Below are 8,785 nucleotides of genomic sequence, written 5' to 3'. Positions count from 1 at the left end.
TTCCGAAGCGTATTAAGCCTTTCCAAGGTGAGACTTTGAGTAGGACATGGTCTCCAACTTGGAATTCCAAGGGTTTTCGTCTCTTATCTGCGTAACTCTTTTGTCTATCCCTTGATGCTTTTAGACGTTCTCGGATTTGAACAATCTTCTCCGTAGTCTCCCGTATGATTTCTGGCCCAGTGAGCGTGTTGTCAGTTGCTTGTCCTTTTGCTAGTTGTGTGTCCCCCACTTCGGCCCAGCACAAAGGTGACCTGCATTTGCGGCCATAGAGGGCTTCGAACGGGACAGCTTTAATACTGGTGTGGTAGCTATTGTTGTACGAGAACTCGACCAAGGGTAGATGTGTGTCCCATGCTTTGCCAAAATCGATTACGCAAGCTCTCAGCATGTCTTCTAGGGTTTGTATAGTTCTCTCGCTCTGGCCGTCGGTTTGTGGGTGATAAGCGGTACTCATGTCTAGCCTTGTCCCCAAAGCTTTTTGTAACGACTGCCAGAACCTTGAGGTGAATCTACTATCTCGGTCCGAGATAATGGATATGGGCACACCATGCAGTCGTACAATTTCTCTGAGGTATGTCCTTGTTAACTTCTCCAATTTATCCGTCTCTTTGATCGGTAGGAAATGCGCTGACTTAGTTAACCTGTCGACAATTACCCAAATGGTGTCGAGTCCGCTTGTTGTCTTGGGTAATTTTGTTATGAAATCCATGGTTATCCGCTTTTTTTTTTTTTTTTCTACTGAGGAGATCTTCAACTTTCGTTTAGGTTGCGTTAGCTAAATAACACTCGATCTTCAATCCGAGTTTTTAGCCCTCTACTACTGTTACGAAACTTTGAAAATTCGTAACTTCTTCATACGAGGTCCAATTTGGGCGATCTTTTTATGTACGTTCACCTTTCAACGATATCTACGACTTTTGTTTAGATACTTAAGGCTTAAAATGCATTTTATTGAGGTTCTACTTTTTACGTCAAATAATGTTTTAACGTCGCGTCGTAATTATACGAGTGGTTATAATTTCTTCAGTATAACCCGGTTTTGAGCGTTCTTTATGTTTTTGGAAACCTTGGCATGATATCTAATATTCGATGCATCCCAACTTAGATACTTGAACACTTTATTTTCGAGGTTAATTTCGTTGTACTTAGCTTTCGAGCGTTACAATGCTTTTGGAAAAATATAGGGTTGTCACATCATCCCCCTGTTAAGGGAATTTCGTCCCGAAATTTACTCTAAGATAGCGTTTACAGTTTTGGAAAAAGGTGCGGGTACTTTTGTTTCATCTGATCTTCGCGTTCCCAGGTGTATTCAGGTCCTCGCTTGGCGTTCCAGCGGACCTTTACAATGGGTATGCGGCTTTGTTTAGTCCTTTTGATTTCCCGATCCATGATCTCTACTGGTTCCTCCACAAATTGAAGGTTTTCATTTATTGCAATTTCATCTAGAGGGACGACAAGGGTTTCGTCGGATAAGCACTTCTTTAGATTTGATACGTGAAAGGTAGGGTGTACGTTGTGGAGTTCCTGAGGTAGTCTAAGTTTGTAGGCCACTGGACCGATCCTGGCAAGGATCTCGAATGGTCCGATGTATCTAGGGTTCAGTTTTCCACGTTTTCCGAAGCGTATTAAGCCTTTCCAAGGTGAGACTTTGAGTAGGACATGGTCTCCAACTTGGAATTCCAAGGGTTTTCGTCTCTTATCTGCGTAACTCTTTTGTCTATCCCTTGATGCTTTTAGACGTTCTCGGATTTGAACAATCTTCTCCGTAGTCTCCCGTATGATTTCTGGCCCAGTGAGCGTGTTGTCAGTTGCTTGTCCTTTTGCTAGTTGTGTGTCCCCCACTTCGGCCCAGCACAAAGGTGACCTGCATTTGCGGCCATAGAGGGCTTCGAACGGGACAGCTTTAATACTGGTGTGGTAGCTATTGTTGTACGAGAACTCGACCAAGGGTAGATGTGTGTCCCATGCTTTGCCAAAATCGATTACGCAAGCTCTCAGCATGTCTTCTAGGGTTTGTATAGTTCTCTCGCTCTGGCCGTCGGTTTGTGGGTGATAAGCGGTACTCATGTCTAGCCTTGTCCCCAAAGCTTTTTGTAACGACTGCCAGAACCTTGAGGTGAATCTACTATCTCGGTCCGAGATAATGGATATGGGCACACCATGCAGTCGTACAATTTCTCTGAGGTATGTCCTTGTTAACTTCTCCAATTTATCCGTCTCTTTGATCGGTAGGAAATGCGCTGACTTAGTTAACCTGTCGACAATTACCCAAATGGTGTCGAGTCCGCTTGTTGTCTTGGGTAATTTTGTTATGAAATCCATGGTTATCCGCTCCCACTTCCATTCAGGTATTTCTGGTTGTTGTAATAAACCCGAGGGCTTCTGATATTCCACCTTGACCTTGGCACATGTCAGGCATTTGCTCACGTAGGTAGCAATTTCGGCTTTCATGTTTTGCCACCAGTACAACTTCTTGAGATCGAGATACATCTTATCGGAGCCGGGATGTATGGAGTATCGTGTTTTATGGGCTTCGTCCATAACGATTTCTCTGAATCCACCAAACTTCGGTATCCAAATTCGATCCATGAAATAACGAATTCCGTTGTTCTTGGTCTCAAGGTTCTTATCCATTCCTCTTAGGGCTTCTCCTGTCACATTTTCGGATTTCAAGGCTTCTATTTGGGCTTCCTTGATTTGCGTGAACAGGTGTGAATGGATTGTCATAGTTAGGGCTTTCACTCGGCGACCTGAGTACTCCTTCCGACTGAGTGCATCAGCCACTACATTAGCCTTTCCGGGGTGATATCGAATTTCGCATTCATAATCACTAAGTAGTTCTACCCATCGCCTCTGTCTCATGTTGAGTTCTTTCTGATTTAGGATATGTTGGAGGCTTTTATGATCAGTGAAGATGGTACATTTTGTGCCGTAGAGATAGTGTCTCCATATCTTCAGAGCGAAGACGACTGCTCCTAGCTCAAGATCATGCGTTGTGTAGTTCACTTCGTGCGTCTTTAGTTGCCTTGAGGCGTAGGCGATGACCTTCCCTCTTTGCATTAAGACACACCCAAGTCCTTGGTTTGATGCATCACAATAGACCACGAAGTCCTCCGTTCCCTCTGGCAAGGTTAGGATGGGCGCACTACATAAGGCTCGCTTTAGTGTCTGAAATGCGCTGTCTTGTTTTTCTCCCCAGTCGAAGGTCACATTCTTCTGGGTTAGGGTGGTAAGTGGCTTGGCAATCTTTGAAAAGTTCGGTATGAATCTTCGGTAATACCCGGCGAGTCCCAAAAATTGCCGGATTTCTGTAGGGGTTCTTGGAGTAGTCCAATTATCTATTGCCTTTATCTTGGAAGGATCCACGTGTATTCCTTCTTTGCTTACAACATGTCCTAGGAAATCCACTTCCCGAATCCAAAATTCACATTTGGAAAATTTTGCGTAAAGTTTCTCTGCTCTTAATGTTTCCAGTACTTGGCGGAGGTGTTTGCTGTGTTCTTCCTGGCTTCTTGAATAGATGAGTATATCATCTATGAACACGATCACGAACTTGTCCAGGAAAGGACGACATACTCGGTTCATCAAGTCCATGAACACTGCTGGAGCATTCGTCAATCCGAAGGGCATTACCACAAATTCGTAGTGACCATAACGTGTTCGGAAAGCCGTTTTGGGGATGTCTCCTTCCAGTACTCGTAGTTGGTGATAACCAGACCTTAGATCGATCTTTGAGAAGTAGCTTGCTCCCTGAAGTTGGTCGAATAGATCGTCTATGCGCGGTAAGGGATATCGGTTCTTGATCGTGAGTTTGTTTAGCTCCCGATAATCGATGCACATGCGAAAGGATCCGTCCTTCTTCTTCACAAATAGGACTGGCGCTCCCCATGGTGAGAAACTTGGTCTGATGAATCCCTTGCTCAGCAGCTCGTTTAATTGACTGGATAGTTCCTGCATCTCGGCTGGGGCTAAACGGTACGGCGGCTTTGCTACAGGGGTAGCCCCGGGGATTAAGTCGATTCTGAACTCGACTTGACGTTCAGGTGGGATTCCTGGAAGATCTTCTGGGAAAATATCCGGGAAGTTGCAGACTTCCGGAATATCTTTAATGTTTTTCGATTCTCGTTCCTTGTCTACTACGTGGGCTAGAAAGGCATGATATTCCTTACGAAGATACTTTTGTGCTTTAATACAGGAAATGATTTGTAAACTTGAACTAGGTTTGTCGCCATAAATGACAAGAGTTTCGCCGTTTAGCAGATTTAAGCGAACAGCCCTTTCGTGGCAAAGGATATCGGCATGGTGAAGGCTCAACCAGTCTATACCGATGATGACATCGAAACTTCTTATGGAAATGGGCATAAGATCGACTTGAAACAAACGCTCGTTTAAATTTAGTGTGCACCCTATGTATAAATCGTTTGCGTGTTCTGTTTTACCGTTTGCCATTTCTACAGTGAATATTTTACTGAGTGGTTGGGGTTTTTGATTAAGTAGGTGTTTGAATTTATGACTCACAAAACTTCTCTCCGCACCGCAGTCAAAAAGTATGCATGCATAAGTGTTGTTGAGTAGGAACGTACCCGTAACCACTGTCGGGTCTGCTATTGCTTCATTCTGTCCTACTGCCAACACTCTCCCTACACCGCCAATATTCCTTTCCTTGGGACAATCCCTCCTGAAATGTCCAGTCTCTCCGCACCCATAACACGCCCGGCTCACCCCAGTGCCAGAAACCTGAGTAATCGGTCGTGCCGGTGCTTTACAGAAACGGGCTGTGTGCCCTTTCCTGTCACAGTTCTTGCAGTGCATCTCGCGACAAATACCATGGTGATGGTAGTTGCACTTGCCGCACTTGGGCAGAATCCCTGCATATGGTTTTGTTGGTGCAGAGGTAGCAGGAGTTGTGGTGGGGGTAGTAGCAGCATGAACTGCAACCATTTGTTTCTTTGAAGGTTCTTGTGAAGTTTGCCCCTTCCTTTTGTTCCAAAATTTCTTCTTGTTGTTGTTGTTGGCATTGATTTCATTGTTGCTGTTTCCTTTGGTTGGTTCAGCCATAATCGCCGCGACTCCTTGACAGACACCATGATCAACAAGAGATTGCGCTAGTTCCTTGGCGCTGGCGAAAGTCAAGGGTCTGGAAGCTAGTACACTTCCTCGAAGTTGGGGTGATAGTCCCCAAATGTATCTCTCAACCTTTTGGCTCTCCAGGGTTAACATTCCTGGGCAAAGTGTTATTAAGTCACTGAACCTGTTGGTGTAACCAGCTATGTCCGATCCTACCATCGAGAGGTTCCACAGTTCCTGTTCAAGCTTCTGAATCTCGCCTCTTGGGCAGTATTCTCGAAGGAGCATTCTTTTCAGGTTTTCCCAACCCATGGAGTTTGCCACCACCAGGGTTAGTGTCTGGACGTGGCCATTCCACCATGTCAGGGCGCGTTCAGAGAAAGTAAAAGCAGCGAACTTTACTTTGCTTTCTTCAGGACATGCACAGATTTCGAATACAGCTTCTGTTTTCTCTATCCATTGAGATAGAGCCAATACTCCCCCAGTCCCGTAAAAGGGAATAGGTTTTCCGTTGGTGAAGTCTTTGTAGGTGCATACCCCTGAACGGCTTTGACCTTGGCCATTTGTAAAACTGTTTGTTCCTCCCCCCGATCCGTTGTTGCTCATTTGAGCCATTGCTGCAGTTACAGCAGCGGTTACAGCAGTCTGGAACATAACGGTGTCCATAATTGGAGGAGGTGGTGGAGGTGGTGTTGAAGTTGAGTTTCTGCGTGTTGATCTACGAGGAGGCATGTTCTGGTAGAGAAAAATAAGAATGAATACTATAAGTTTCTAATGTTTTGACAATCGTGTGTTAGTTGTAATTTGTTTTGACTTTAGTTTATGGTTTCAAGGTAGGCATAGAAATTTAGAACTCGAAATTTTTGAGAGGTATATAATAAGAAATACTTCATATTCATTCATATAGGTCACACTTGAGGTGTGTTACATTACATATCTTGTTTGGGAAAAATTTGATCCTCCTAGAGATCTCCGATTACGGATACAACAGGGAAATAAAGGAAAAACTTTTATCCGAAATCCTAATCTATAACAAAATTGTTGGGCATCGAACAAGCTCTACTTGCGGCGTTTGGAGCTAGACTCGGCATCCGACCGTTTGACTCCCATTAGTCGCCTCTCAAAATCCGCTTGTTGTTCCTTCATCCCTCTTATTTCTGCCAGAGCCACTATCATTTGGTTCTGAAGTGTTCCCGTGTAGATTTGGGTATTCTCATGTAGTCCTTCCAAACGGCGGATGTCAGCGGCGTTACCTTGGGTAGCAGCATTGATTTCACGAACTCTGGCTGCTTGCCTGTCCGTCTCGTAGTTTTGGGTAGCTATAGCGTTCACGATAACAGGAAGTGCTCGATCAGCTGAGCTTCCCCCACTGACATTGTAAAAATCTCGGCACATGCCGAAAGGAGGGCGTACACCTTGCTGGCGGCTCCAGTAGTAGAGGTGACTTCCCCACATGGGAATGGGTCCCGGTTGATATGGTCTGATTTCGGGAGGATGGGGGATGGGAGGGTCGTACACTTCTGGCTCGGAGTCTGTCCCGCTAGAAATCTCCTCGATCTCTTCGTCAACTTCGAATTCCTCTCCGACTTCGACTTCGAATTCTCCCTCAATAACCCCTTCGGGTTCTTCCTCGACCTCTTCTTCGATTTCCTCTGGGTCTTCCTCCGGGTCTTCTTCTATCCAACCGCCGTTGCCTTGGTTTGGGTAGTAGGGATCTCCTGGTAAATGGAATCCGGCCATTTGTCTGTACTAGGATGGATGTATGGGGACTTTATAAGAAAAGAAAATTTTATTTAACGACTTATTATTCTTAACTATAAATTGTACAACTATTTTTAATAATACTCCTATAATATTTCAATTTGGCGAAACTAAATTAATTTGTATTTGGTAAGTTCTTGGCTTGTTGTCCACTACGACTATTCCTCGACGTACGTTGGTCAAATCCAGGATAAATATAGTTGATCAGGCTGTATTTATTCTCGATATGATTACATACCCCGAGGCTCAATCGTAGTGTCGTAACTTGCCGTAATACTTTTTAGTAAAACTTGTTATGATACGAGATTTATGCATGCTTGTAAAAATGTATATCTTTAAAAGAATGTATTTTGTTCATGAAAATGTTTCACCAGAGGGTTTTTGGTCCCCTTTGCATTTATAGTTTGTATATCGTATGTGGTTCGATATACTTAGTTCACTATAAACAATGCTCTGATACCAATCTGTCACACCCCCAAACCAGAATGGCGGAAACATTCGGGGGTGGATGACTTCACGTAGTATCACAACCATTGAATATTGTAAAGAAAGTAACACAACCATCACATATATAATGAAAACGTATGTTGTTGCGTTATACATAATAGCAAAAGAATATTACAATGAGATGATAAATGTTCAATAATAAAACATCTTTAGTGTTTCCTTCTCCAAAAGCTGGTAGTTACCTGTATTACTGATTCCCTGAGAAATACAAGTGGTTTCGAAAAAGTGTCAACAATTAAGTTGGTGAGTTCATAAGTGTTTTGCATTGAAAAGTATGTCCTTTTTGATAGTAAATCGATGAACGAGGTTTTCAGAAAATCCAATATTTTCTATAGATGATTTGAAAAGTTTCCCATGTTGGAGTGCATTAGTGTTTTCCATGCTTGAATAATAGTGATAACATTTGTATTAACAATAAAATGGAAAACTGAAATGCATGTATGAATCTCGTAAATCTAACTTGTTTTTATACTTTTATGTGAGTTTTATAACCATGCTATTGACAATGATGGCCTGTAACAACGTTCTTCAGGCGTTGGAACTGTTATGACATTTGTCACCCCAGGCCTGCCGGCCTAGCTGTAGCTAACAGCTTAGGTGTGGGATTGTCAATCCCGTATAGATCTATACACAAGTATCACGCTCCCCCTACAAGGGATTATGGTATATAATACAGGACTTAATAATGCATACTTGAACGTACGTGAAGCTGTCTCACATTACTAGGTATAAACAGATTTACGATGATAAAAGGCTGTACTTCTTTTGAAAGCATTTCATTTGTCGAGATGTATATGTAAAATGTATGAATCACTTGAATACTATGCTCATTATAGTTTGTCAAAAGTATGTTCCCATTTGGTAATAACAACTTGGTGATATAATATCCCTTTAAAACATAAAGTTATTTTTGTATCAACACTCTATAAGAACGATATTATAAAAATAATACTTTGATTTGTAATGTACTTGTATTTCCCCCCCTAAAATGTGAAAAGAATTGAAAAGTAGGGGTATGAACTCACCCGTTTCGAAGAGAGAGGCTAGGGTTGAGCAGAACTTCGTCCGCGGATGGTTGCGTCGCCGGGCTCTTCGGGGATCTCTGCAGCGTAAATCTTCCGTCGGGGGCTCGAGTGCGGAAACCGAGGTGAGGGAATGGTCTCTGGTGCTTGGAAGGGTGTGAGAGTAACTGGGGATTTGAGAAAGGTGTGCAAAGACTCGAGCTCATGCCATCTATTTATAGTGCTGGAAGTGTGAGTACGCGGGGCGTAATTTTGGAGTACGCTGGGCGTACTCACGTACGCGGCGCGTACGTCGTTACGCTGGGCGTAATATGGCGTCATGGCTTACGACTCCTGGCTAGCTAATCGTAGCTTGGGCGGGCCGATGGGACTCGACTCTGGGTCTAGTACGCGGGGCGTACTCCCAGAGTACGCGGGGCGTAATCCCT

Source organism: Lactuca serriola, chromosome 4 (assembly GCF_051521515.1).
Source record: "Lactuca serriola cultivar US96UC23 chromosome 4, Lser_US96UC23_V15, whole genome shotgun sequence".
NCBI classification, from domain to species: Eukaryota; Viridiplantae; Streptophyta; class Magnoliopsida; order Asterales; family Asteraceae; genus Lactuca; species Lactuca serriola.
The sequence above is the reverse complement of the archived record's forward strand: the minus strand, read 5'-3'. Positions refer to the sequence as shown.